We start from the raw sequence: 16,761 nt of genomic DNA, 5'->3' as shown, positions 1-16,761 counted from the left end.
GGTAGACAACACTGAGTTAGATGGACCAATGGTCTTATTTGGTATAAGGCAGCTTCCTGTGTTCCTAAATGTATTTTATAAAATATGCTGAGAATGTTTTTACAGATTTGGAGATGTGTGAAATCCAAATGATGATAGTGTCACACATTGGCCTGGGGGTAGGGATCAGTTCATGTTGGAATTAATGGAAAATGAATTCCTCAAGCACTACTATTGGCTTGAAGGCAAATTGGGAGAGGGGCATGCATGAGATCCTAAGTTCAATGTGTGACAAATACCAGATATTCAAAGGTCTTGGGTAATAGCACTGGGAGAGAATCCCAAATGGGATTGGCTCGCCACTACCATCGAGAATAGATAGAACTGGGCTAAATGTACTTAAAAGTCAAGGTCTGTATAAGGCAACTTCATGCATTTGTATTAGGCCTGTTGTCATGTGGTGCCGTGGAGCAAAATTGCACTCTTAGCTGGGACTTGCCTACTGTTCATAAGAACATAAGAAGAGCCTGCTGGATCAGGCCAGTGGCCCATCTAGTCCAGCATCCTGTTCTCACAGTGGCCAACCAGGTGTCCGGGGGAAGCCCGCAAGCAGGACCTGAGTGCAAGAACACTCTTCCCTCCTGAGGCTTCCAGCAACTGGTTTTCAGTAGCATGCTGCCTCTGACTAGGGTGGCAGAGCACAGCCATCATGGCTAGTAGCCATTGATAGCCCTGTCCTCCATGAATTTGTCTAATCTTCTTTTAAAGCCATCCAAGCTGGTGGCCATTACTGCATCTTGTGAGAGCAAATTCCATAGTTTAACTATGTGCTGAGTAAAGACGTACTTCCTTTTGTCTGTCCTGAATCTTCCAACATTCAGCTTCTTTGAATGTCCACGAGTTCTAGTATTATGAGAGAGGGAGAAGAACTTTTCTCTATCCACTTTCTCAATGCCATGCATAATTTTATACACTTCTATCATGTCTCCTCTGACCCGCCTTTTCTCTAAACTAAAAAGCCCCAAATGCTGCAACCTTTCCTCGTAAGGGAGTCGCTCCATCCCCTTGATCATTCTGGTTGCCCTCTTCTGAACCTTTTCCAACTCTGTAATATCCTTTTTGAGATGAGGCGACCAGAACTGTACACAGTATTCCAAATGCGACCGCACCAGACAGACAGTGAAAGCTCCTCATTTGATCATGGAGCTTTGTCATTCCATCAGGAGCAATGAAAATCTTGTGCTCTTATGGACTTACTGGGCTTTGGCCATAATTATAAAGATGCAGTTCACTGAGTGCTGGTCTTGTGTAATTTATAGTACCTGCATAGGAGAAAGTCCTGCATATTGGTGGACTGAGTCCATTGTTGGAAAAGCTTTACCCCTCTCAATCACCTGTTGATTTCTAACAAGAGAGAAATAGATGTTCAAGCAAGCCTGTTTGGAAGCCCTGACACCTTATCCCTGAAGTATGATGGCAGAGCTCAGTTTATAAAGGGATGAGAAACAGCAATTTACATATGCTCAGAGTTCTCTTGTACAATGGGTTATATTTCAGTATTGTCCCCCAACATTGTTCTGAGATTGAGCCTTCTTTGTCCAGCTCAGATGAAATCTACCCTTCTTGAATTGTGCACCATTTCTAAAGCTTTCTGAATACATGTAGCTTTCTTGGGTCTGAATTTGAGCACGGCTGGGCTCTGTCAAAATATAGGCCTGTGTAGGGAAAAAAATGCACACTTAGCAAGCAATCCAAATTTGCTGTTTGTGTTGTGTGCATTGAAACAGGTCCGTACATGCAGGAGAAGAAGTTAGGTTAATTGGCAACGTGTGACAGAAGGCTGTGGATATAGGCCTTGATCCTGAATATTGCAAAAGCCATTTTGAATGGACCAGATTTTTCTTTCGCATTGCACGTGCTTGCCTACTTCCTCTGCTCAAGTGTATCCACTTATATCACAGCCAATTGCATGAAATGCTGGATTATAGCTAAAAGCTGCAGTCTTCCATACAGTCAGGCTTCTTTTAAATTCCATTAATTTGAAGGATATGTAAAGTGTCTAACTGCTGAGTTGCAATCTAAGGCATCAAAAACAGAGGAACTTACTTCTGAGCAAACACACAGAAGATCAGATTGAACCCCTCTGGACTCAGCCCTGAATATGTACCAACCCTCTTGCTTCCTGCATTTGGAGAAACATCATTTTTAAAAATTCTGTTGTATTTTGGAAGGATCCTTGTTTTATGTTACACACCCACCCGCACACACCCTTGTGTAGCCTTCTGACAGGCACGGTCTCTTGTTTGTGTCATGGTCTGACCAGTCACACTGTAGAGAGATGAACAAGTTTGCCCCCCAAAACTTCATAGGGTTGGCTGTGTGAAGCTTTTTTAACAGAAAGGTCTGGAGAGGTAGGAAGAGTAATGATAAGTGAATATGTCCCCATTGTTGTCCACTTTTGATTATTACCCAGTTCTTGTCTGCCTGTGGCATACAGCATTCTTGTGATGACCTTTAGTTCTGAAGAAATAAACATGACCTGTTAGTGTGATAAGCTCTGAGGGGCTCTGTCTTTGCCCCGTTGGAATGTGATAAAGTGATGGAACCCAGGAACTGGCTTGTATACCTGAGCAGAACAGCTGATAGCAAGAGCATGAAGGTAGCATCAAACTATTTCAGCTGAAAGAGGCAAAGATTTAGTTCTGTTCGGGGGACGCATCATAATTGACTTTAATAACTCTTTGAATTCTAAAAAGTAAATCTTACTTTAATATTACCCCACTACCACAGCACATGAACACAGGAAATTATGCACTGCTGATGTGCAACAATTGACAGTGCAGTCCTGTACATGCTGAACCAGAAGTAAGGACAACTGAGTTCAATGGACATTATTCCCAGGTGAGTGTGTATTATATCCTTAGTTTTCAGTGCCAAAAATGGCCAGGGAAAAGGAGGCAGACCCTTAGTAATGGGGGAATTGGCACATTCCTGCCGACACAAAAGAATGCAAATTACTTAAATATGCAACCAAAATACAGAGAGCAGCTGGCACCTACGCGCTCATGATATATTTCTAGTGTAGCTCTTCTCGGCAGCCGTAAGAAGTAATCACAGTTTAACATAGAGTGAAGCACACTTGATTGAGCCCATTTATTTAAATGGGTCCAAGCACACTTCATTCTCTGTCAGACTGTGACTATTTAAACTGTTGATGTTGATTTAGACTTGATCTTGCTTCCCCTGCTTTTGAGTTTGAATGAAAGAAAAAGCAATGTAACCTTAGATACCAGCCAGCTAGGATCTGTGTAATACTGCCCAGGTTGTCTTTGAACTGATTCCAGGAAGTGTTGTCTTCTAGAATGGCAGTCCTGTGCATCCAGAGCTGGGCAGATTTATCTAGGTTATCTTATCTGCCAGATGATAAAGTTCTTTTGACATTTCCTCTTGGGAAATACAATACTCCACTTTGTTGAACTGTTGCTGTCAAAGGCCTGTTGTCCCCTTGCATTTGTCTTGCCGTATAATTTTGTAACAACATGTTTTCATAAAGTTAAGATGAACAGAACTGTTTCCACAAGCCTGGGGGTAAAAAACAACTGATGGATGCTCTTATTTTTACTAAAATTTATTTTTATTTTAGACATATCCAGCACAATGGAGTTGACGAATTAATGTGTACCCACCAAGCTGATATTTGTTTAACATTTACCTATATGTATAATAACTACAATCAAACAAATATTGAATCAAACAAATATTGAAATAAAAATGTCAAGAGTGCTAAACCTAGTACTTTTAGGGATTTAATAATGGCATTTGTCTTTTTCATCATACTGTCTTTAAAGGAGACATCCCCTCAAGCCCCTTGAGAATATCAAAAGCTGTAATTTAAAGTGAGAATAGTTTATTTTTGGTTTATTCTATCCTCCAGAGAAAAATCAACTCATTTGAAATGTGGTGTTGGAGGAGAGCTTTGTGCATACCATGGACTGCAAAAAAGACAAATAATTGGGCGTTAGAACAAATTAAACCAGAGCTGTCACTAGAAGCTAAAATGATGAAATTGAGGTTATCATACTTTGGACACATCATGAGAAGACATGATTCACTAGAAAAGACAATAATGCTGGGGAAAACAGAAGGGAGTAGAAAAAGAGGAAGACCAAAGAAGAGATGGATTGATTCCATAAAGGAAGCCACAGACCTGAACAGGGAGGTTCATGACAGATGCTCTTGGAGGTCGCTGATTCATAGGGTTGCCATAAGTTGTAATCGACCTGAAGTCACATAATAACAACAACAACAAATTCCTCCAGACATTAGTCTGAGAACCAGAACAATCTTGCTCCTCTTATGGAAGGGCCATAGCATCTGCCTTGCATGCAAAAGTTCCCAGGTTCAATTTTTGGCATTTCCAGGTAGGGCTGGGAGAGAACTGTATCTGAAATCCTGGAGAGCCACTGCCAGTCAGTGTAGATTTTACTGAGCTAGGTAGACCAATGGTATATGCTCTTATGGGTATATATAGAGGTGGAATTATGCACCTAGTGGTAAGGGGTTTATATTTATGGAGTACACAGATTGGCTCCACCAGTGCACATGTGCAGCCCTGACTTTGCTGCTGCCCTGTGCCATCCCAGTAAGTGGCAGGTGATGCTAGTGTCTGGAGGGTGGTGCCACACCACTGCCCTCCAAGTTGGCCACTCCGGACATGGGCTGAGGAATTACTTTTTTTCCTGAAGGATTCACTCAAGAAATAGTTTAGCACTGGGGTGCCAACAGGATTTCCTCGGCCCAGTATGTAGATTGGGCCCCTTACTTTCCCACCTGCCCTCACCTCCTTGCAATCTATTGGCAAGAACTGCTGCTTATGTACATATATTACCAATTATATATTAATATATATATATTATTTTATTAATTATATATTACCTGTTATTTTGAATCCACAGTCTTGATTTCAGACATATTTATTTAATGGATTTTCAACCTGCCTTTCAGAGTTCCTTCCCTCACAAGGCATTTTACAACAGTTATAAATAGTTCAAAAGCCATAATCATATAATTATTAAATAAAATTTAAACATTAAAATAACATTACAAAGATGGGAGCAGCTAAAAAAACTTGTGCAGCTTGACTGAACCAACTCTCAGCCTAACCTACTTCAAAGGGTTTTTGGAAGTACTCCATACACACGCACTGAAGATATAACAATACATACACCCCATTTAAGAGTTTGTTGTCAAGACCACTTGGTTATTGCAGAACTTTTTTAAAAAATCAGTATTCGTTTCCTAGCAGTTACACCTAAGTAAGCCATGCCCAATTGCCTTAAAAATAGGATGGGGGGTAGAGAGAGGTGTGCTGGTTTAGGATTGCAGCTTTACTCCCAGAAAAGGATTAAAGGAGTATAGCATTAAAGCCTCATATTGGGAAGGTTTTTGAATTAGACAAATAAACTGCCCTGGTCAGCAGCCCAGGAAAATTAATACATTAAAAAATTAATACATTGTAATGACATCACAAATTACATGTACATTTTTTATTTCTGATCAAAAATTATTTGATAGATAAAATGTATAGTATGCTAGTTTTGCAAATAATTTAAAAAACCTGCAGATACACTTTTATTATCAGCACCACTGAAATTGTTTATCCTGCTGTCCCCTGTGTGCTTCTTTGATCTTCTGGACCTTTTGCTGGGTGTGCACACAGAGAGAAAAGTGGGCAGACAGGCATAGTGCTGCTGCTAAAAGCTTTAAGCTTACTCAGCTCACATGATGTGCATACACACACCGTTAACCAACATGCAGAGACAAACAGGAAAAGGCAGCTCTTTTCAGCACTTGCAGGGGTTTTCACTTGCTAGGGTTTTATTTCTCTCCCCCGCCCCATTCTGGATTAAGATCACTAATGCTCACAAGGAGAGAAGGAGATTGCTGCTGCTGAGGTTTGGTGCTGAAGTGCTAGGTGATACATTTATTTTAACCTGCAGCCTGCTCTTGGGAGAAGCATGACACTTTCTTATTTATTTGCAGTGGTCGCTTGTGGCAGCCCAGCAGATTTGGGGGGGGGGATTTGTCAAGGGGGGGTGGACTAAGAAAAGGGTGTTGGTGAGATGGAAAGAGAAAAAGGTTTGTTAATGTTGCCACTGGGATGCCCCCACTTGCTCAGCATAAATAGAGTCACTTCCCAGTGCCAAAGCTGAGATTTGAAATGATTCTTGAATAGCGGCACTCATGGGATAAACTGAGTATGCTACTGCTGTGAGTGGCCTTTGGAGTGAGCATTGTGTTGAAGGCAGTGTGGCTCCAGATTCCCTTTGGAGTTGCTGCACCCACTCACATCCCCTTGTGTGCCCCATCCACCTGTGCTTCCTCTGCCCCATACCCTGGCTTGGCTGCAACCTTAAACAGTCTTCCTTTCCCCATTGAATTCAATGGCATGTACTCCTGATTTATACACTTTTATGACTGCAATTGGATTGGAGTGATTAAACAATGTACCAGCCCAATCCTGGGGCAGAGTTAAGTGCAGCTAAGCCCACTTGAATCACTCAATGGATTTAAGGTATAATCAGATTGTTAACGTATACAGAGGTAAGTCCCACAGTGTTTACTGTGGGGTTACTCCTGGATAAATGCTCAACTTCTTGAAAAGCGAGCTGTTTCTGAGAGTTTCTGCTGGGACTTTGGGATGATCCAGAAGGCTATTCACCCTTTCCCTAGATCAGTCAGGGATAGGGGAGTAGATGAATTTTCCTTCAAGGAACCACAACTGAAGGTTGAAGAGGCAGAGGTAGTTCAGACAAGTTGAATACTGAACAATGATCCAGATGTAATCTGAAAACACACACAATCAAACCCTTAGTTAGTGAGCCTCTCAGCTACAGGGTGAGTTTGGCTTCCTTCCGGCTTTACAATACAAGCGGAATGACCAATTTGTGCATATCACTGAATCACATGCAAAATCATCTGTCAATCTCACAGCCTCCTCTCCCCTTCCTGCAATGTTCCATTCATCACCTTAATTTAAAATGTTCCAGAAGGGTAGCTGTGTTACTGTCTCAATTTTTTTTAAAAAAGTGTTGTGGCACATTAAATTCTAATAAATTTATTGTTGCATAAGCTTTCATGGTCTAGAGTCAACCTATGTTACAATAAATCTGTTCTGTAGTGCTGTATGGTATTTCTACTTCATCTTCTTCACTGTTGTGGTCTTGGAATGGTGCCCCTTCTGGTTGGAATGCACCTTGACCTTCATCAAAGTAGACAGCTCTTTGGATTTCAGTCCTTTCTGTTTTGGGATTTAGGATTCTGTATCCCTTTTGTCTTGAAGAATATCCAATGAAGATTCCTTCCATTGTAGTGTTGTCCAATTTGGTTCTCTTCTGGTGTGGAATGTGACCATACATTTTTGATCCAAACACCTTTATATGAGCCAAACTGAGTATGCGCCCATACCATAATTTGAATGGAGTCTTGTTGCCATTCACCTTTGTTGGCAAATGATTTTGTAGATAGGTGGCAGTATACACTGCCTCTCCCCAATGCTTCTGTGGGAGATTGGCATCTTCCAGCATGGATCTCACCATCTCAATAAGGGTTCTGAATTTTCTCTCTGAGACTCCGTTCCGTTCTGGGTTGTGGGGTACAGTGGTTTGATGCTCAATCCCATTTTCAAGCAGAAACTGCTGGGTAGCATGTGACATGTACTCCCCTCCATTAGTCAGTCAAATTTTTATTTTACAGTCAAAGACCCAAAGTTAAAAACTGTACATGTAATATCCATTACACAGAATTACAGAAAACAACATAGAATAAACTAAATAAAACAAGTAATAGAAGTACGTTTCTGCTGAGCCGCATACACAGATTTTGCTACTTGAGTAGTAATTTCTTTATCAGTCCCAGAAAGCAAATGGAAAATAATTTCTTCAGACGATTTATGGGAGACTTCCAACAATATGTTATTGAGGAACTTGTAACGAATCTGAGCATAGGGGGAACAACAAAGGAGGCTATGTTGGAGTGTTTCAATGATGCCAGCACCACAGGGGCAAACACGCTGTTCATAGGGGACCCCCCTGAACCTCCCTTCCAGAACCGCTGACTGTAAGGAATTAAACCTGGCTTTAGAAAACGCTAGTCGTAGCTTAGGGATTGTAAGCAGCTCTAGATAACAATTTGGCTTCCCAGGTTGAAAGCCTAATTTCGAATGCAATGGAGAGCATGTTTTGTTGGCCAAGGTAACTGAGGTCTGATAATCAATATCCTTAAGTCGCGAGCAAATTAAGGATAAGGCATCGCTTGGTGAATGGGATGCTAAAAAATCCCTAGAAAGACCCATTTGCAACAGCTTCAATTCCAATTTTTTATTCCAAAGAGAGGACCAGTTATCTTCCCAGAATAAGGGTAAAAATCCATTCATACTATTGGAAGATATTTTAACCCAAAAGTTTGCAATCGTCAGCCAGGCCTGACATTCCATTGAAATAAATCCACATTCCAATCTGAGTGCTGCCGAGGGCACACAACGAGGGACACCTACCAAACGGCGTAAGAAAAGAGAAAGAACAGCTTCCACTGAGGAATCCAAAGAATGAATCCATTATCAGAACGTAGAATCTGTGGTTTTCTCTGAAATTTAGTGGTCACCATTGCCACATATTCTTTGAGTTTCTGAAGCATTTGCCCCTTCTCCTTCAACATATGAATCAACAGTGAATCTTGAAAAGTCATCAATAAAACTCAAAATATACCGATTTCCACCATGTGAATGAATAGGCATTTCGCAGATGTCGTTGTGAATCAACGCTAGGGGGCACTTAGTCTTCCTTTCACTGTGTTTAGGAAAACTGGGTCGGGTCCCTTTAGCTTTAACACAGCATGTGCATCTCCCCTTTTGTTGGCAGGGTTCAACTTTCATGCCTCTTACTAAATTATTATTTTGAAGGGTAATAATCTTTGCCATATCTTTATGCCCTAATCTTCTATGCCACATATGTAAACATGACATGCTACAACAGTTCTGTACAACATTAGCTTGTGGACCTTGATCAAGTTCATACATCCCTTTTCTTTTGGTAGCTGTGCATAAAATTTCACCATCTCTAGAAATTGTGCAAGAATCTTGTTCAAATAGCACTTTGCATTCATTATTTGTTGCTTCACTTACAGACACTAGGTTGTTTGAGATCCCTGGGTCCAGAGCTCATTCCTGAGATAAATTTCCTCAGTGCCACTTGGAGTCTGGCAAAACAGCTTAGCATCTCCCCATGCCTTTATGGGCACGACTCTCGAGTCAGGCAATTTAACTGTGCCTTCATATGGGGTTAAATCTTCAAACAAAGCTTTTTCGTTTATTAGATGAGAACTTGCTCCTGAACCAATATAGAATTTATTGTCATAACATTTTTCAACATGAGTTACTTGAAAGCCCTTTGCACTTTTATTTTCTGTCCCTTTAAATTCTTTATTTCTTTCAGGCTTCCCTTTCTTGTCACACTGGTCTTTAAGGTGTTTTTCTGAATTGCATAGATAGCAACACTTGGCTTTCACACCTTTGGATTCCATTTGTTCCTGAAATCTGCATTTGACTGGCTGTCGGCTAGAAGCTTGGCCAGTTTGTTTACTTAAGAAAGAGGAGACGCAGTCCTTTTCCGTGGCTGCTTTCTGAGAGAACTGCTCTCTCACTTCTGAAATAATCTCGTTTAAAGTCTTCTTCTGTTGTTGTAAAATAAGTACAAAAGTCTCCATATATTCTGGGAGAGAGTCCAGAAATAAGGCAACCTGTACATTTTGGTCCAGCTGCGTTCCCGCCTCTTCTATCCCTTGGATTAACACCATAAATTTAGTAAGGTGTTGTTCAAAAGAATCATCCCTCATTTGCAGATTAATAAGACTTCTTAACATTGCAATCAGATGTCCCTGGCTTTTTGGATTATGATGGGATTCAAGAGTTTTCCACATCTCTCTGGCATTTTTAGAATTCATAATCAAAGGAATCTGCGCATTACACATTTAGTGATGAGGTCTTGTACCGTTTCATCCTTCTCAGTCCAAATTCTTTGTTCCTCCCAAGAAGCACCTTGTCCTGGTTCCGATCCTGTAATTACTTCCAACAGCTTCTGTTGCTTTAGGTGTTTCTTCATTCGAAATTCCCACAGTTTCCATCCTCCGGGTTCCAGTCTGTGGAGACCTAGCCGCTCCATCATGCTGGCCATCCTGAAGTAAAGGCCTCAACTCTTCACTGACTAAAACTCTGAAGGTCTCTAATAGCTTCCTTGATTCAAACACAATAGCTCCTTTAATTGCTCAAATCTCCATTTGCATGGCTGGTGCCCAGAACCTGTCGAATTCTATTGAGTTGCGTAGCAGAGCGGAGCGTATTGAGTGAGCTTATGTGTGTGTGTTTGAATCTTTGCTAAGATTCTACCTTCCCTGCAAATTAGTCAGACAGAGACTTTAAGCTGTAAAATAAGAAATAACTACTTTATTCTGGAAGTACATACTTGATAGGAAAGAGTCCTTACATCTAGCTAACTTGCTACGCTGGAGCAGCAAGCACTGAGCCAAGTGCTCGCCCTCATGCTGGAGGAGAGGGAGAGACATAGGAAAAATGTCTGCTCCCCTCTCAAGACAAAGAAGAAGACTGGAAGGAGGGAAGGAACTGGGATCAACATCCTTCGCATATCAGTCTAGCAGTAAGGAAGAGACAGCAGGAGATCAAAGGGATAGGTATAGCCTAGCAACCAAGAGGTCTCCTCCCTAGCTACCCTTTTTAACCCCATGCAGCCTCAACCCACCAAGTTGGAGTTGAACCTCATACATTCCAACAGACCCTTTGTTTTAATTTTGAAAAGAACACATTTTATTAAGTGTAGTCTACACTAAAGAGGGAGGAAGGGGGAGAATTCTTGGTGACAGCATAAGAACCAGCCAGTCATTGCTGTCTTCTGTGTAATGTCTCTCTTCTCCTTTCTGGTTGCCAAGCTTGGTTGCCTACTAATGATACAGCGGTTTGAATGTGAATTAGTTCAGTGGCTTCTCTCACAATGGCAGAACTACAGCGCTTAGCTCCCGGCAGCCAACCCTTGATTCTGGCGACCATGCCTTTGGCTTAGCAGCCACTGCACTGCAATCAAACTAGACTTGTTTAACCCTTGACCTTGCTTGAGATGAGAATGAATCCTGATAGCTCTTTTGCTGGTTGTCCTAGGACAGGGATAGCCAAGGTGGTGCCTTCCAGATGTTGCTGGACTCTAACTCACATCAGCCACCATGCCCAATGGTCAAGGATGATGGGACTTGTAGTCCAGCAACATCTGGAGGGCACCATGCTGGCTAACCCTGCCTTAGGTTAGGGTCACATCTCATGAGACAGCCACACTTGGAGGCCCTATGACCCTGCCTCTGCTTGATGGCTGTTTCCTGTGGGGAACACAGGAACAATGAACATATGTACATTGGTTAACCACACAGGGCTGCCTCCTTTCCACTGTGCAAATGTTCTGTGTGCTGCTGCCAGCTATCCTGGATCAACCACTTGGAATCAAACTTGGGAACACCGAAGTGCTGTTTTCCATTATTTTTTATGTGAAACTTAACTCCAAAGTGGTATATAGATCAGGTTACAGATTACACAGGTCTCTAGGCTTCTACACTACATTCGAGGCATGGCTACTCTAGTGAAGATGTCGCAGCAATTGGGCATGCCCCCTGAGACTCCTTAAGTAATCTTGGGACAGGTGCACTTCTTGTGCGGGTACATTTTCTTGCATTGGGACTGGACTAGCAAATGGGCACTCCTATGGACAGGATATGCAGTCTCAGTCTGTTCATGCCTATGCAGAAGGTGACGTGCCCTTAGAGATGGGGGTGGAGACATTTCAGCCAGTTGTTCCCTAAGCTGAGCCTCCCCACACTCCTCAGACTCCGGCAGCACTGAAGGCATGGCAGAAGGCAGCTCTTGAGACCAAGGGCAGGGTGCTGGGAGGGACACTCTCAGAATCAGACCTGTCTACTGTAGCCAGAGCCTTGGGGGCTGGGCAGTCACTGGGCAGACTACTGAAGTTCTCCTCAGTTCCATTCCCCTTTCACAGCACACCACTAGGGCCTTCCCCTGGATCCTAGTCTTCATCCTCCATTCCACTCTGCCAAGCATTCTCCACAGGACTCATGACACCAACTGGTGGCAACTTCAAATAGTCTTCCTCAACCAGGAGCTCTCCACAAGTTGCTGGACTACAACTCCCATCTTCCCTGACCATTGGCCATGCTGGCTGGGGCTCACAGGAATCATAGTCCAAAACATCTGATAGTCATAAGGTTGGGGAAGGCTGGTGTGTACAGACAAACAAGGCAGTAGGGGCTGATCACAGAATGAGCCCATACACATGAAATAGCACATTGCAGAAAGCCCCACAGAGATAATTTCTTAGCAGGCTACACATGTGGTATGGGGAATGGTCTTTCATGTTGTACAGGGAGAATCAAAACATGCATATTTTGTTGTGGGGAAAGATTGCTTTGAGAAACATTCAAAATGCCTGTCATAGCTGAAATATACCAATCTAGCATGAAATGCCATTCCAAAGAAACCATTGTCTTTGCAGGACAGAAAGAGAGCGAGAGCGAGAGCAATTTAGGTCTTTCCAGAAATGTTGCAGGAAGTGTAATGATGGGAATAAATAACAGGTGCTGTGAGCAGCTGTTAGTGCATCACAAGTCGTCTTTTTCAATTGGTTTTCTGTTAAGGGATCAAGATTTCTCCCCACAGAGGGTTTCACCATCACATATTCAAGGAATGTTTCTTTGTTTCTAAAAGTCAGGCAAAAACTAAATGTCAAACTAATCACAAATCTTTTGCCTGGTTAACATTTGGCCTTCAAAGCATTAACTTTTCAGCAGAATTCATAACTTTAGCTGATTGCATATGGGCAGGGTTACCATTATTTTGTCATTTCAAAAAGAGTACATTTGGCTTTGATAAGTGAAAAGTAAGAGTATGCTGTTGCGCCATCTCAGAAAGAGTACATGTACTCTTAAGAGAGTACGGTTGGTAACCCTACATATGGGCCATACTAAGATACTGCTTTTAAAGCCAAACATCATTTCTGACTTGTGCTGTGTCCTGTGAAATCATTGGGGAATCCTTATGAGCACCATCTTGTTCTATTAAAATATAGACTACTTTGAATAGGGCCAAATTTCTCAGTGAGTTAGGCCCCCTCTGCACTATACATTTGGAACAATATTAAACCACTTTAAACAGTCTTGGCTTCCTCCAAAGAATCTTGGAAACTGTGTTTTGTTAAAGGTGCCAAGAGTTGTTGGGAGACCCCTGTTCCCCACATAGAGCTCCCTGGGAAGGGGGATTGACTGTTAAATCATTCTGAGAATTGTAGCTCTGTGAGGGGCATAAGGGTCTGCTAACAGCTCTCAGCATCCTTAACAAACTACAGTTCCCAGGATTCTTTGAGGGGAGCTATGATTTGTTAAAGTGCCATAATTCAAAATGCATAGTGCAGATGGGCCCTAACTGAGTGTGGACATTGCCCTTTCTCCCCCCTCCCTGCGTTATCCTACCCCACACTGAATTATAGTGGTTGTGGCAAAATATACAAATACAAATTTCCTGTCCTCTCAGTATTACCTCAGGTATTGTTTTATTCAGCCCTTATCTTTAAGAATACAGGAATACCTCGCATTAACATACTCAATGGGACCAGAGCTAGTACTTAAACTGAAAATGTCCTTAAAGTGAAGCACTACCTTTTAAAACTATTTTACCTCTCCTTCATGCGGAGCCTCAAAGCCCCGCGCTAAAGCCTCTGCTGCTGCGCTGCTGTGCCTCTCAGCTGATCGCAATCGCGCCTCCCAGCTGATTTGCGGTGGCGCGATCGCCTCTATTTCCACCCCCGCGCACCGTTAAGTGTCTGTAAGTGTGAAGCAAACATACGAAAACAGGGGCATGGTGGAGTATGGAGTATGTCCGTAAAAGCGAGTGTACGTTAAGTGAAGGTCCATATATTCCTGTATATCATTAGCAGACAAGTGGGACCTGAAACAAAATGTTACAGTGTATATTAGCCTTCTAATAAGAGTGCTCCTGTTCAGGGTTCTAGCCAGCTAGTCATGCCCTCCTCCTAGATACCCCATTCTAGCTCTCTCCTGTGATTTTTTATTTTTTTTTGTCCAAGTGACACTTAACATTCTATGGCTAGGAGGCATGCACAGTCCTCATTGAGCAGGGTGTTTTGGGAGTCTCTTTAGTTTTTTTAAAATTGTACTTTTGGAAACTTTAGGGTTCCCCCCAAGTGTGCTGATTTCTCCCTCTTTCTGTCTTAATGTACTTCGGCACTTACAACCTGAGTTTACTGTTAGAGGGACTGATTAACTTAACTCGGGCCAACATGTCCCTAAAAGGTCCATGGCATAGAAGTGTATACAGTATGGACTGCCTTCAAGTTGATCCCGACTTATGATGACCCTATGAATAGGGTTTTCATGGTAAGTGGTATTCAGAGGGGGTTTACCATTGCCTTCCTCTGAGGCTGAGAGGCAGTGACTGGCCCAAAGTCACCCAGTGAGCTTCATGGCTGTGTGGGGATTTGAACCCTGGTCTCCCAAGTCGTAGTCCAACACCTTAACCACTGCACCACACTGGCTCTCTGGCATGGAAGTAGCAGCTATGTAAAAAAAAAAAGTGCCTCCCTCCTTACACTTGCCCAACTGCTTTTTGTGTTTTCTTCTGAGTATGAGTCGAATAATCGGTTGTATCCATTTCAAGTAAACATAAGACCATAAGAGTCCTGCTGAATCAGGCTGGCCAAAGGCCCATCTAGTTTAGCATCCTCTTCTCACAGTGGCCAATCAGACATGTGTGGGAAGCTCATAAGAAGGACCTGATGCAACATGATCCCAACTTGTGATTCCCAGCAACTGGCAGGGCAGGGTCTGGGAGATGGTTAAGTGTGAGAGATTATGCTGGCTGGTATTCAGAGGGATACTTTCTCTGACAGTGGAGGGAGAACACAGCCTTCCTGGCTAATTGCTGTTGGTAGCCTTTTTCTCTGTAAACTTGTCTAATCTTCTTTTGAAGCCATCCAAGCTGGTGGTCATCATGAGTGAATTCTCGTGGGGAAAATGGTACTCGAATGTGGTAAAGGAGCAAGAGAGGTGGAAAATGCTGGTTGCTTGGAGACACTGAGGACCTATTGACAGAGCTTGGAAGTAACTAGTTACAAGTAACGAATTACTTGTAATTTGTTACTTTTTTGAGTAACGAGTGGGTAATTCCTTTACATTTTGATTGTAATAGAACTAGGAGTAATTTTACTACTTTTGTGGAGTAATTGTAACATTTCCAGAATTACTTTTGGGCATTACTTGGGGGGGAGCAGGGGAAGTCTTCTGCTCCTCTGATTTGTGGATGAAAATCATGTGCCTCAAACTGGGCTTCTGTGCAGTGTCGCTCTTTCCTCATGCTCTGTGGATGGGTAGGAGGCGACAAGTGAGGAGGCGGAGAGTGAGATGGGGTGGAGTGGAGAAAACAATTATTTTAAAAAATGGATAGTGGTGGTGAAGAATGGAGTGGAGAGGAAAAGGATCCGGAGGTCAAGAACATGGATAAAGGAGGAGGACGAGGCAGCAGCAGAATGGAGATAAAGAACTGTGGAGGTGAAAGATGACAACATGTGTGTGTGTGTGAGAGAGAGTGAGAGAGTGAGAGAGTGAGAATGAGAGAATGAGAGAATGAGAGAATACTGTGCTTGCACTTGGCACACAAAGTGGCCTCCACCATCCTCTCTGGCTACTGTGCCTGTTTGCATCTCAGGGGAAAATGTTTGCTTGAGTGAGTGTCCCTTAGTTGGTGGCAGGGCAGGGTCTGGGAGGTGGTTAAGTGTGAGAGATTATGCTGGCTGGCTGAGTGGGGGGGTTGCACTTGGTTTGATGTGCAAACAACTGAGTAGTAGACTCTGCCTCCCTCCCCAACTCCCTTATCAGTGGAGAGATCACTATTGCTATCTTATGAATAAAAATAATTATTCTACTACCTCTGTATGTGTTTGCTTATTTTTAATGTTGTTTTAAGCTACTTGGATGTGCAGCAGCCAAGGCCAGCACCCTGTAGGCGTTTTTTTAAAAAAGTAACTGAAATGTAACTGTAGTGATTACTTTTGAGAAAAAGTAAAGTAATCAGTTACTTTCAGAGCAATTGTAATTGTAACAGTAATTACTACTTCTGGGGGGCCATGTAACTGTAATTTATTACTTTTTAAAAGTAATCTTCCAAGCTCTGCCTATTGATGCATTGTCTCTGCCCCATAGTGAGACAGAAGAATTAGTAGCTGGGTTAGACCAAATGGTATCCATACAGAGTATCCTTGGCACTGCCTACATTTGTTCAGCTTGAATACCTTATTTCAAAAATCCGTACATTGAAACCACTTTGAACTGAACTTAGAAAAGTTCAGTTCTTACTTGTCTGGTTATAGGGGCAAATGTCTAACTGAATCCTGACTTTGCCAGTTCATAAATATCTCTTTCCTAAGGACACCACCTTTGTATGTTGGTCATCATCTGTGCAAGGGCTGCTAACTCAAGGCAAGCCAGGTGTCATTCCATGCCAGGAATTTTATGCAACAGTTTTTAAGGAGGGGAAGTTGAGAATGGCAATTACTGTAATTAAAGTTACAAGGAGCATTAGCTGCACAAAATATAATGATTCGGAAGTGTGAATGGTGTCACGGCATTTTAATAGCCAGAAGCAAC

Source organism: Rhineura floridana, chromosome 4, assembly GCF_030035675.1.
Source record: "Rhineura floridana isolate rRhiFlo1 chromosome 4, rRhiFlo1.hap2, whole genome shotgun sequence".
Classification (NCBI taxonomy): domain Eukaryota; kingdom Metazoa; phylum Chordata; class Lepidosauria; order Squamata; family Rhineuridae; genus Rhineura; species Rhineura floridana.
The sequence above is the reverse complement of the archived record's forward strand: the minus strand, read 5'-3'. Positions refer to the sequence as shown.